Below are 12,001 nucleotides of genomic sequence, written 5' to 3'. Positions count from 1 at the left end.
GACAAAAAATTGATAAAGGGATAAAGGATCTAAATGATACCATAAATCAAATGGACTTAACAGACATCTATAGAACTTTCTATACAAAAACTATGAGATACACTTTTCTCTCACCCCCATAGGGAACCTTCTCAAAGATTGACCAAATCATAGGGCACAAAGCAAGATTCAAAGGCATAGAAACTATATCGAGCATCTTCTCTTACCACGATGGAATTAAACTTCAGTTTAATTTCAAGAGAAATCCTCAAAATACTCAAATACATGGAAACTAAATAACCTACTCCTGAATGACTCCACAACTACTGAAGAAATAAAGACTGAAATCAAAAGATTCATGGAAGTCAATGACAATGAGGACACAAGTTTCCATAATCTTTGGGACACTGCTAAAGCAGTCATAAGGTGCACATAAGAGGAAGACAGAAAGAAGACAAATGGATCACCTAATATCATGCCTTAGATAATTGGAAAAGCAACAGCAAATAAAATCCAAAAAAACTTCAGGAGAAAGGAAATAACAAAGATATGAGCAGAAATAAATGAAATAGAAAATAAATGAACTATACAGAAAATATATGAAAGTAAAAGCTGGTTCTTTGAAAAGATCAATAAAATTGATACACCACTAACAAGACTTACTAAGAAGAAGAGAGAAAGAAACCAAGTGAATCAAATCAGCAATGAAGAGTCAATATAACAACAGAGGTAGTAGAAATACAAAACCATCACTAGAGGATACTATGAACATCTATATGCCAAGAAACAAGACAATCTGGAAGAGATGGACAATTTCCTGGACACATACAATCTACCAAGATTGAGCCAGGAGGATATAGAAAGTCTGAGTAGAACCAAAACAGGCCAGGATATTGAATCAGTAATAAAAAACCTCCCACCAAAGAAAAGCCCTGGCCCTGATTCACCTCTGAATTCTACAAAACTTTCAAAGAAGAGTTAGCCCCCATTCTGCTCAAGTTATTTCTAAAGATCCAAAAGGGTGAATCTCTCCCTAATTCATTCTATGAAGCCTCAATCACCCTTATCCTTAAAACAGATAAGGACAAGACCAGGAAGGAAAACTATAGACCAATATCCATGATGAATATATATGCAAAGATTCTCAACAAGATACTAGCAAATCATATCCAACAACTTATTAAAAAGATTATGCATCACAACCAGGTAGGCTTTATTCCAGGAATGCAAGGTTGGTTCAACATACGCAAAACCATAAATGTAATACACCAAATTAACAGGAAGAAAGACAAAAAACATATGATCATATCAATTGATGCAGAAAAAGCATTTGATAAGATACAACATCCCTTCATGATCAAGACTCTCAGCAAAATCGGCATAGAAGGGTCCTTTCTCAACACAATAAAAGCTATCTATGAAAAACCCATAGTGAACATCATCCTCAATGGAGAAAAACTGAAAGCTTTCCCACTAAAAACAGGTACAAGACAAGGATGCCAACTTTCTCCATTCTTTTTTAATATAGTACTGGAAGTCCTCACCAATGCAATCAGAAACGAGGAAAACTTTAAACACATCCAAATAGGAAAAAGAAGAAGTGAAACTTTCAATTCGCAGATGACATGATTTTATATATAGAAGACCCAATGGTTTCCACTAAAAAGTTTCTGGACATAAAACATGAATACAGTAAACTTTCAGGATACAAAATCAATATACAGAAATCTATAGCATTTCTACATACGAACAACAGGCAGACAAAGATAGAACTGAAATAATTTATTCCATTTACCATAGCCACAAAAGTATAACATACTTAGGAATAAATCTGACCAAAGAAGTGAAAGACCTCCACAAGGAAAACTATGAGAAGATAAAAAAAGAAATTAAAAATGACACACAAAAAAAGTGAAAGGATATCCCATGTTTCTGGATTGGAAGAATTAATATGATCAAAATGGCAATCCTACCCAAATTAATCTACATATTTAATGCAATCCCAATCAAAGTACCAGACACATTCTTCACAGATCTAGAAAGGACAATCATAAAATTTGTCTGGAATCATAAAAGACCCCATATTGCCAAAGCAATTCTACACAAGAAAAGTGGAGTGGGCAGCATCTCACTCCCTGACCCAAAAATATACTACAAAGCTGTGGTAATCAAAACAGCATGGTACTGGCAAAGAAACAGAAAAGTGGACCAATAGAACAGAATAGAGTCCCCAGAAATAAATTCCCAAACATACAGTTAACTGGTTTTTGGCAATGGTTACCAGTCAATCCAATGGAAAAAGAAAAACCTCTTTGGCAAATGGTGCTGGAAAAACTGGATTTTCACCTGCAGAAAGATGAATCTGAACCTCTACCTCTCACCTCTACCAAGGAGTGGGATTGCTGGATCATATGGTAGTTCTATTTGTAGATTTTTGAGGAATCTCCAAAACTGCTCCTGGAAAACACCGGGGAAACTCTGGGAGACATTGGGGAAGGGAAAGAGTTCTTAAATAAGACTCCCAAAGCACAGTCAAGAATCCCCAAAATAGACAAGTGGGATTACATCAGACTAAAAAGTTTCTTCATGGCAAAAGACACATTAATGTGAATTGACAGCCCTTAGAATGGAAAAATATTTTTTTGTAAATTATGCATCACATAAGGGGCTGATAACCAGAATATACAAGAAAAACAAGTAGCTGTTCCAAAAGAAAGATCATCAGTCCTATTAAAAGATGGGAGAATGAGTTGAAAAAACCACTCTGTAAGGATGACATAGGAATAGGCAAAAGGCACATAAAAAATGCTCAACATCCCTCATCGTAAGGGAAATGCAGATCAAAATAATAATGAGATACCACCTAACCCCAGTCAGAATGTCTGAGATTTAAAAAAAAAAAATGAGAAATGTTGGCAGGGGTGTAGTGAAAGGGGAACTCTCTTACACTGCTGGTGGGAATGTAAATTAGTCCAGCCACTGTGGAGAAAAAATTAGAGATTCCTCAAAAGTCTACAAATAGAACTACCATATGATCCAGTAATTCCACTCCTTGGTATCTACCTACAGGACAGAAGAATTCTTAATCAGAAAAGTGCTTGCACATCAATGTTTATTGTGGCACTATTCACAATTGCTAAGACATGGAACCAACTCAAATGCCCCCAGACAGATGAATGGATTGAAAAACTGTGGCACATATACTCTATGGAATACTATTTAGCCATAAAAAAAACCTGGCTTTTGACAGAAAGTGGAAGAATATGGAATATTTACTGCTGAGTAAGGGAAGCCAGGATATGAAGAAGAGACATTATATGTCTCCACTTAATATATACTGAGTGTCCACACTCTATGACTGAAACTGATTGACTAAAGGATACAAACACAATAAATGGGTGTAAATACCAGATATATTGTGTGTGGAAGAATAGGGCCTGAAGAAGGATATTTAGAAGAAAAATAGGGAGGCAAAGCATTAATGGGACAAAGCAATGTGGTATTATCTGTTGAAGATATTTTATAGTTTAACCAACTGGACTAGGGAGAAATGTTCACATAGTGAAATATTCACTTTTTAAGCTAAAAAGGTAACTGAACGTATAAAAAAAAGAAATAAAAATAAATAAATAAATAAGAAATGACAAAAAAAAAAAACCTCTAAACTGTTATTCAAGGCCCTTTATGATCTGATTCCAACCCATAATCTTCCTTCACAAATCTCCTATTTTAATCAAATTGGTTTTTAACCTATCTTCAGACATACAGGGTGTTCTTTCTGCTGTACCCCATAACACTTGTCCTGTCATTCCATCCTCCATTAACACTTCCCACTTCTATTACCCACTCCTTTGCATACTTCAAGATTCATCCTAAATACCATCTACCCTGTAAAACTATCCTTGATTGCCAAGCCCTACTCCCATAACTCACCTAAATCAATTTAGCCTCGTCATAATTGTACATATTAGTCAGGGCCCCAACAGAAAAGAGATTACATATTATAATTAAGATAATTTGAGCAGAGTTCTATAAAGAAACTTTTTATAAAGATGTGCGCAAGGAAACCAATCAACTGTCAGAAGTCAAGGGCTTCTGATTGAAGGATACAGCCAGTTACCAACTAACATGCAGGAAGAAAGACTGAGAAATCACCCAACCACCCTACTCTCCTACCCTGATTTCCTACCAGTGTTCTCTATAGATTTAATCCAACAGGGGCCAGAGGTAAGGGAAGCCCTTGATATAGTCAAATCCAATAGCACAGAGCAAGAGTGGAAGAGTAGAAGATTACTCAGAAGGAATAAAGAGAAGATATTCAGCATTTTAGCATAATAGACTACCAATTCTCTAGTCCATCTTATAAAATTATATCAAATGTTATTTTTCTTTTGTTTTCTATGCAAATTATCACTGTGTATTATAGCATACCAAATTTTCTAATCATGAATACACTGTATATTGGCTCACAGATATGACTATGCATATTATCAACAGATAGTTTTCCATTTTTGTGTCCCTTAAATGTTTTGATTCTTTCTTTTCCCCCTTGATTCTCTCCCTCTCACCGTCTTCCATTTCCCACTCTCCTCCCACATTGTCTCTATTATCCACAACGGTTTTCCATGCTTTTATACCTTACAGTCTTTCATTTCTGCCACAGAGTGCAAACACTTAGTATATTGAATGGAGACATATAATACAATGTCTCACATATTTTGGCTTGCTTCACTTGGCAGTAAATCTTCTATATTTGTCCACTTCCTATAAAATGCAAGGGTTTTTTTTTTTTTTAAGGGTGGACTAGTATTCCATAGGTATATGTGCCACACTTTTCCAATCCATTCATCTGATTGTGAACATTTAAGTTGGTTCCATATCTTAGCGATTGTGAATAAGGCCACAATAAACATAGATGTGCAAGCGTTCTTCTGACTGAGGGCATTCCTATCCTTTGGGTAAATACCCAGGAGTGGAATTGCTGGATCATATGGCATTTCTATTTGTAGGTCTTTGAGGAATCTCCATATTGTACTCCACAATGGCTATACTAATTTATCTTCCCACCAACAGTGCAGGAGAGTTCTTTTCTCTCTACACCCTTGCCAGAACTTACCATTCTTTAATTTTTTAATCTTAGTCATTCTGACTGATGTTCAGTGGCATCTCATTGTGATTTTTATTTACATTTCCCTTATGATAAGGAATGTTGAATATTTTTTCATGTGCTTTTGGTTTGTATGTCTTTCTTAGAGAATTGTCTGTTGAGCTCATTTGCCCATCTTTTAATTAGATTGATTTTTTTTTTCAGATAAGCTGCTTGTATCCTCTGTATATTCTGGTTTTCAGTCTCTTACCTGAGGCATAGTTTGCAAATATATCCTGCCAATCTAAGGGTTGTTGACTCACTCTAATTATTGCTTCCTTTTTTAACCTGATATAATCCCACTTGTCTGTTTTGGGGATTATTTCTTGTGTTTGGGGGATCTTACATAAGAAGTCTTTGGCTTGGGAACCAACAGTTAGCGTAATGGCTATGTCGCTGGACTCCCACGTAGTCGACCGCGGTTCGTGTCCCGGACCCAGTGGCTTAAAACTCACGCCAGGGTGTGTGTGTGTGTGCCCAAGACCCTGAGAGTAGAATGGAGGAGAAGGGATTGCGGCGTGACCATCCCCCCTGGGGGGTGATTTCTCGCTTTCTGTCTCTATGCTCTCTGTCTGTCTGGCGAGCGCACGCGCCCTGTAGCAAAAAACCTCCCCAAAAAAAAAAAAAAAAAAAGAAGTCTTTGGCTACTCTAATGTCTCCAAGAGTTTCCCCTGTGTTTCCCACCAGTAGTTTTATATACTATTGGTTGTCAGAAAAGTAATGGCACATTTTTGCATAGAAAACGGGGGAAACGTCATGACTTTTCCAACAATAGTCCTTAGGTTTAGATCTGTAATTCATTATGAGTTGATTTTTGTTAGTGGTGAGAGTTAAGGAACCAGTTTTATCTTTCTGCAGATGGATATCCAGCTTTTCTCCAGCACCATTTCTTTTCTCCACTAGATTGTCTCGTGCCCTTTGTCAAAAATCAGTTAGCTACACGTTTTGGAGTATATTACTGGGGTCTCTATTCCATTCCATAGGTTTACAATGGAGACCAATTGTACCAGTATCATGCTGTTTTGATTATCACAGCTTTGTAATATATTCTGGGATCAGGGAATGAAATGCTTCCTACTCCTCTCTTTTTGTGCAGTATTGCTTCGGCAATATGGAGTCTTCTGTGATTCCAGCCAAATTCTATAATTTTTTTTCCTAAATCTGTGAAGAATGTCTCTGGTAATTTAATTTAGATTGCATTAAATATGTACATTAATTTGGGAAGAACTCACATTTTGATTATGTTAATTCTTCTAATTCAGGAACATGATATGTCTTTCCACTATTTTGTGTCATTTTCAATTTATTCTTTTAGTTTTTTCATAGTTTTCCTTGTGAAGGTTTTAGACTTCTTTGGTTAGGTTTATTCCTATATATCTTATTTTTTGTGGCTATAGTAAATAGGATTTTAGGCATGCATATACATGTGCATGGTGTGATTTTTCAAGCTGCCAGGTCTGAGTCAAGTCATGGTGGAAGTCTAGCACCTTAACTACCATGTCACCTTCTAGCCCCTATTTTGCCCCCTTTAACAGTTTTTGGGGATGTTTATCTTCTTAATATTGAGTTGTAAATGTCCTTTTTATGTTTCTGGATAAAGCAATTTATCAGTAGATATACTGTAAATATATTGTCTGCTAATCTGGTTTGTTTCCCTTTTCATGTTCTTAATGGTTCATGTTTTTCAGTATTCTATATAAGAAGTGTTTGCTTATCCCAAGGTCATGAAAGTTAATTTCTATGTTGTCCTACAAGTTTTGGAGTTTTCATTTTTACATTTAAGTCTATCAATCCCTTTTAATTTTGGTGTATAACATGGTAATAGCCTGTAAGGTTCATTTATTTTTTTCCTCAAATGGTACCAATTGCTATAGTACCTTTTTTTAAAAGGTTGCCTTTCTTTTTTGCCTTAAAATTTTTAATGAGATGCAAACTGTCTATGATGAGTCTCTTTTTTTTCTTTCTTTGGGGGGAGATGTTTTTGCTATAGAGTGTGTGTGCTCACCAGAAAGACAGAGAGAGACAGAGAGATAGAAAGTGAGAAATCATTCCCAGGGGGGATGGCCACGTTGCAATCCCTTCTCCTCCATTCTCCTCTCAGGACCTTGGGCATGCACACACACACGCCCAGCGTGAGTTTAAGCCACCAGGTCCAGGATTCGAACCATGGTCAACTACATGGGAGTTCAGCAACATAGCCATTACGCTAACTGCTGGTCCCAATGAGTCTCTATTTTTATCACTAATAAATTTGCAAATGAAATTAAGTACCAAAAAAAATAACTAAACAAAAAACAGAGTTATGTGGGCACTTTTACCAAAAGGCAATTGACCAAAATCTGTGACTCTATTTCTAGTCTCTTTACTCATTTCTGTTGATCTATGTATGATATATTCCAATGCTAATACCATACTCTATTGATTACTTGCAGGTTTACAGTCATCCTGAAATCAGATAAGTCCTCCAACTATTACCTTCTCTTCTCTTTCAAAATACTTTGACTATCCTTTACATTAAGTTTTAAACTAAGTTTGCCAACTTCTGCAAAACTTCTTAAAATGTTGAATAGAATTAAAGTTAATTTGGAGGCAGCAGTAAAATACAATGCTCTGTGAGGCAATCCCCCATGGAGTCCTCCCTAAGCATGCTGGGTATGCACGTGCCCATAAAACAAAACTAGCTGAAACTGGGGGTTGATTCTGACATCAAGACCCTGTCAAGGTATGCTCTTTCTTTTACTCAAGAAAGGAAAAAAATTTTTTTTTAATAATTTGAAGATAATGGACATCCTAACAATATTGAGTCTTGGACTCACGGCATACTTTTCCATTATTTAGGTCATTTTTAAAAATTATCTGCTCAGTATTGAATAGTCTTCAGTGTTCAGGTTCTGCACATATTTTGTTAAACTTATTCTAGTATTGAAAGGTTTGGGTAGATATTATAAATAGTGCTATTTGCTCAATTTTGAACACCCTATTGTTAATAGTATATAGAAGTATTAATTTTTACATGTTGATCTAATGCCTTAAGAGACTCACTTATTAGTTCCACTAGTTTTTGTAGATGCCATCAGATTTTCTACATAGAAAATTACACTGTCTCTAATTAAAGAGCATTTTATTTCCTCTTTTCCAATATCCATGCCTTCTGTGTCTTTTTCTTATTTTATTGCATTGGCTAGACCTGCCAGTGTAATTTCAAGTAGATGTAATGAGAGTAGACATCTGTTTTGTTTCCAATCTTAGGAGCATTCTCTTACAAATTAGGAATGGTGTTTTCCATAAACGCCATTAATTTACTTGGAGTAGTTCTTTTCTACTTCTAGTTTGCTGAGAGTTGTTATCATGAATGAATACTAAATTTGGTCAAAGTATTTTTCCTATAGATGTTGAGATGACCATAGGGTTTTCCCTTATTAGTCTGCTAATATGGTGAATTTTATTTGTAGATTTTCAAATGTTAAACCAACCTAGAGTTTCTGTGGCAATACCAACTTGGTCATTATATATTATCCTTTTTATATATTGCTAGATTGATTTGTATATTGTTGGATTAATATCTTGTTAAGGACTTATGAATCCATAATATTAATTTCTCTAATATTGGCTGATTTTCCAGGTAGCTGTCCATCCTTTGTATTTTATTCCTAATTTCATCATGGTCAGGAAACATATATTATTGTAATTTCAATTAAATTTATTGAGATGTGTTTTATGTCTATGCTGATGTATGTTCTTCTGATCTTGACCAATATATTCTGAAGTTGTTGGGTAAAGTAATCTACAAATGTCAATTAGGTTAAGTTAGGTGAAATTGTTATTCAAGTATTTATCCTTAAATTTCTAATATAATACTGAAAGAAGAGTGCTGAAATCTCTAAGAACAGCAAATTGTCCATTTGGATTACCGATCAGTAATTTTCTTATAATAGCTTTTTCTGGTTTGGGCACTAAGGTACTTTTGGGCTCGCTTAAAGAGATGAGAAGAATGGCCTTTTCTGCTATTTTCTGAACGATTTTTATGTATGATTGATATTACTTCTATATTAAATACTGGGTTGTTTGAAAAGTCATGATGCATTTTTGCATTAAAAAGAAAACCAAAAAATACACAACTTTTCAGACGACCCAATATTTAGTAGAATTCCTCTATGAAATCAGCTAGGCTAAGTTTTATTTGTAGGAATGTTTTGAATTATGAGCTAAACTTTTTTAATTGATATAAATCTATCTCAGTTTTCCATTGGTAATTTGTGCCTGTCAAGAAATTTGTTCATTTTACCATTTCACATAGGTGGTTAGATTTAAATTTACTGGCATAGGCAGTCATAATATAATCCTACAAACTTTTTAATTTTGGTAGAATGTTTAATAATGGAACCATTTTATTTATTTATTTATTTATTTATTTAGGTGTAGATGTGTGCATGTGTGATGTTTTAGACAGGGTCTCCCTGTGTCCAAAATTCCCCAATTCCCCTTCCTCAACCTTCCAAGTAGCTGGCTCTATAGGAACACATCACCATGTCCAGCCTCTAAGAATAAACCCAGGCCTACCATGTGGCCTCACTCTGTCAAACAGCAGTGTGCAGCTCACACTGCCAAGGATCTGACCAATTTTTATTTCTATTATTGGTAACTTGTTACTTCTCTTTTTGTTTTGATTAGCCTAGCTAAAGATATATGAATTGTATTGATCCTGTCAGAAAATACAGCTTTGGTCTTCACTGATATTTTTATATGGTGTTTATTTGCTATTGTATGGGTTTATACTCTTTATTATATATTTTCTTCTGCTTCCTTTAGGGTTAAGTTGCTGTCCTTTTCCTAGTTGCTTAAAACAGAAACTTCAATTACTGATTTTAGACTTTCCTTGTTTTCTAAGGTAAGTATATACAACAGTAAATTTCTCCATATGTACTCCATTCTCTGCAGTCTGAAACACTAAGATTGCATTTTCATCCTCATTTATTAATAGTTTAAAATATGTCACGATTTCCCTGTGGTTTCTTCTTTGACTTGTGGGTTATTTGAAAGCAACTTAATTTCTCTAATATTGGCTGATTTTCCAGGTAGCTGTCCATCCTTTGTATTTTATTCCTAATTTCATCATGGTCAGGAAACATATATTATTGTAATTTCAATTAAATTTATTGAGATGTGTTTTATGTCTATGCTGATGTATGTTCTTCTGACCTTGACCAATATATTCTGAAGTTGTTGGGTAAAGTAATCTACAAATGTCAATTAGGTTAAGTTAGGTGATATTGTTGTTCAAGTCTTTATCCTTAAATTTCTAATATAACACTGAAAGAAGAGTGCTGAAATCTCTAAGAACAGCAAATTGTCCATTTGTCTATTTTCCTTTCTAGTTTGATCTGGTTTTGCTCTGATTTTTGTTTTTTGTTGATTTTTAAAGCTCTGCTATTAGGTGCATACACATTTAGAATTCTTTCTTCCCATGAATAAAGTCCTTTTATCATTGTGTAATGTTACTTTTTATCTCTACAAATATTCCTCATCCTGAATCTACTTTATCTTATGTTAAAATAGTCACTCCAAGGCAACAGGTGGTGTGGTAGTGAAGGTGCTGGACATAGTTGACTGCAGTTCAAGTGCTGGATATGGTGGTTTGAAAAACATGCCAGGCATGTGTGCAAGCATGCCCAAATCCTGAGAGTAGAATGAAGAAGGGACTGTGGCATAGCAATCCTCTCTTGGGGGTGATTTATCACTTTATTTCTCTCTCTCTCTCCAGCAAATGTATGTGCTCTATGTGAAAAAAAATATTGGGGAAAAAAAAAGTCAATCCAGCTGTATTTTTATTAGGGTTTGTATGCTATGTCTTTTTCCATTCCTTTATATTTTTTCCATTCTTTTACTTTTAGTCTATCAATGTCTTCATATTTAAAGAAGCATTTTCTATAAAATATAAAGAAGTATTTCTATAAACAGTATATAGTTGGGTCTCATGGATCTGATCATTCTTTCTTATTAACAGGAATGTTAAAAAGGACTATTTTAATATCAATATGGTATAGACAGTCCCCAACTTACAATGGTTTGACTTATAATTTTTCCACTTTGTGATGGTGTAATAATTATATGCATTCAGTAGAAATCATACTTCAAATTTTGAATTCTGATTATTTTTCTGGTCTAGAGCTAAGTAGTACAGTTCCCAGCTCCTGTGCGGCAGATGCAAGTGTGCTGACCAAGGCCAGAGACTACCTTAGAATCTGCACACTCTAATTATCTACTCCTTGTGTTGAGTCTCTCTTGCTTCCAATTTGTGCCCTACCATTCTTCCCAGCTCCTACGCAAAAGAAGCAAGTGTGCAGACTGAGGCCAGAGACTGCCTTGGAATCTGCATGCTCTATTTGTCTGCTCCAGAATATGGGAGGTATCTGGAACACCCAGTTTCAGCAACAAGAGTGCAGGTTACAGGGACTACAAAGAGATCACAAATCACATCCTCCTGCATGCCTCTAAATGCCCCAAATTGACTCTTAAGAAATTACAAAGAAATATGTGATTTCATGTTGCTGCACTTGATTGAGCCAATATACAGTGTACTCTGGATGGAAAAATCTCACTTTGTATGCTGTAATGATGCACAGTGAATGAATGTAAATAAATAAATTTAATTTAAAAAAAGAAATCGCAAAGAAATACATAATCCATCAAATGACTAAAAACCACTACAGAGACACAAGAAATATGAGAGACCAAGAAAATCTCTCTTCCCCAAGGGAAAATAACAGAGTTCCTCTCACCCACAGACAGCACAATGGAATTTGTGGAGACATCAGATAAACAATTCAGAATATTCATAGTGACAAAACTTAATGAGATGCAAGAGAAGAGAGACAA

This window comes from Tupaia chinensis, unplaced genomic scaffold (assembly GCF_000334495.1).
Source record: "Tupaia chinensis unplaced genomic scaffold, TupChi_1.0 Scaffold143822_1, whole genome shotgun sequence".
NCBI lineage: Eukaryota > Metazoa > Chordata > Mammalia > Scandentia > Tupaiidae > Tupaia > Tupaia belangeri.
The sequence above is the reverse complement of the archived record's forward strand: the minus strand, read 5'-3'. Positions refer to the sequence as shown.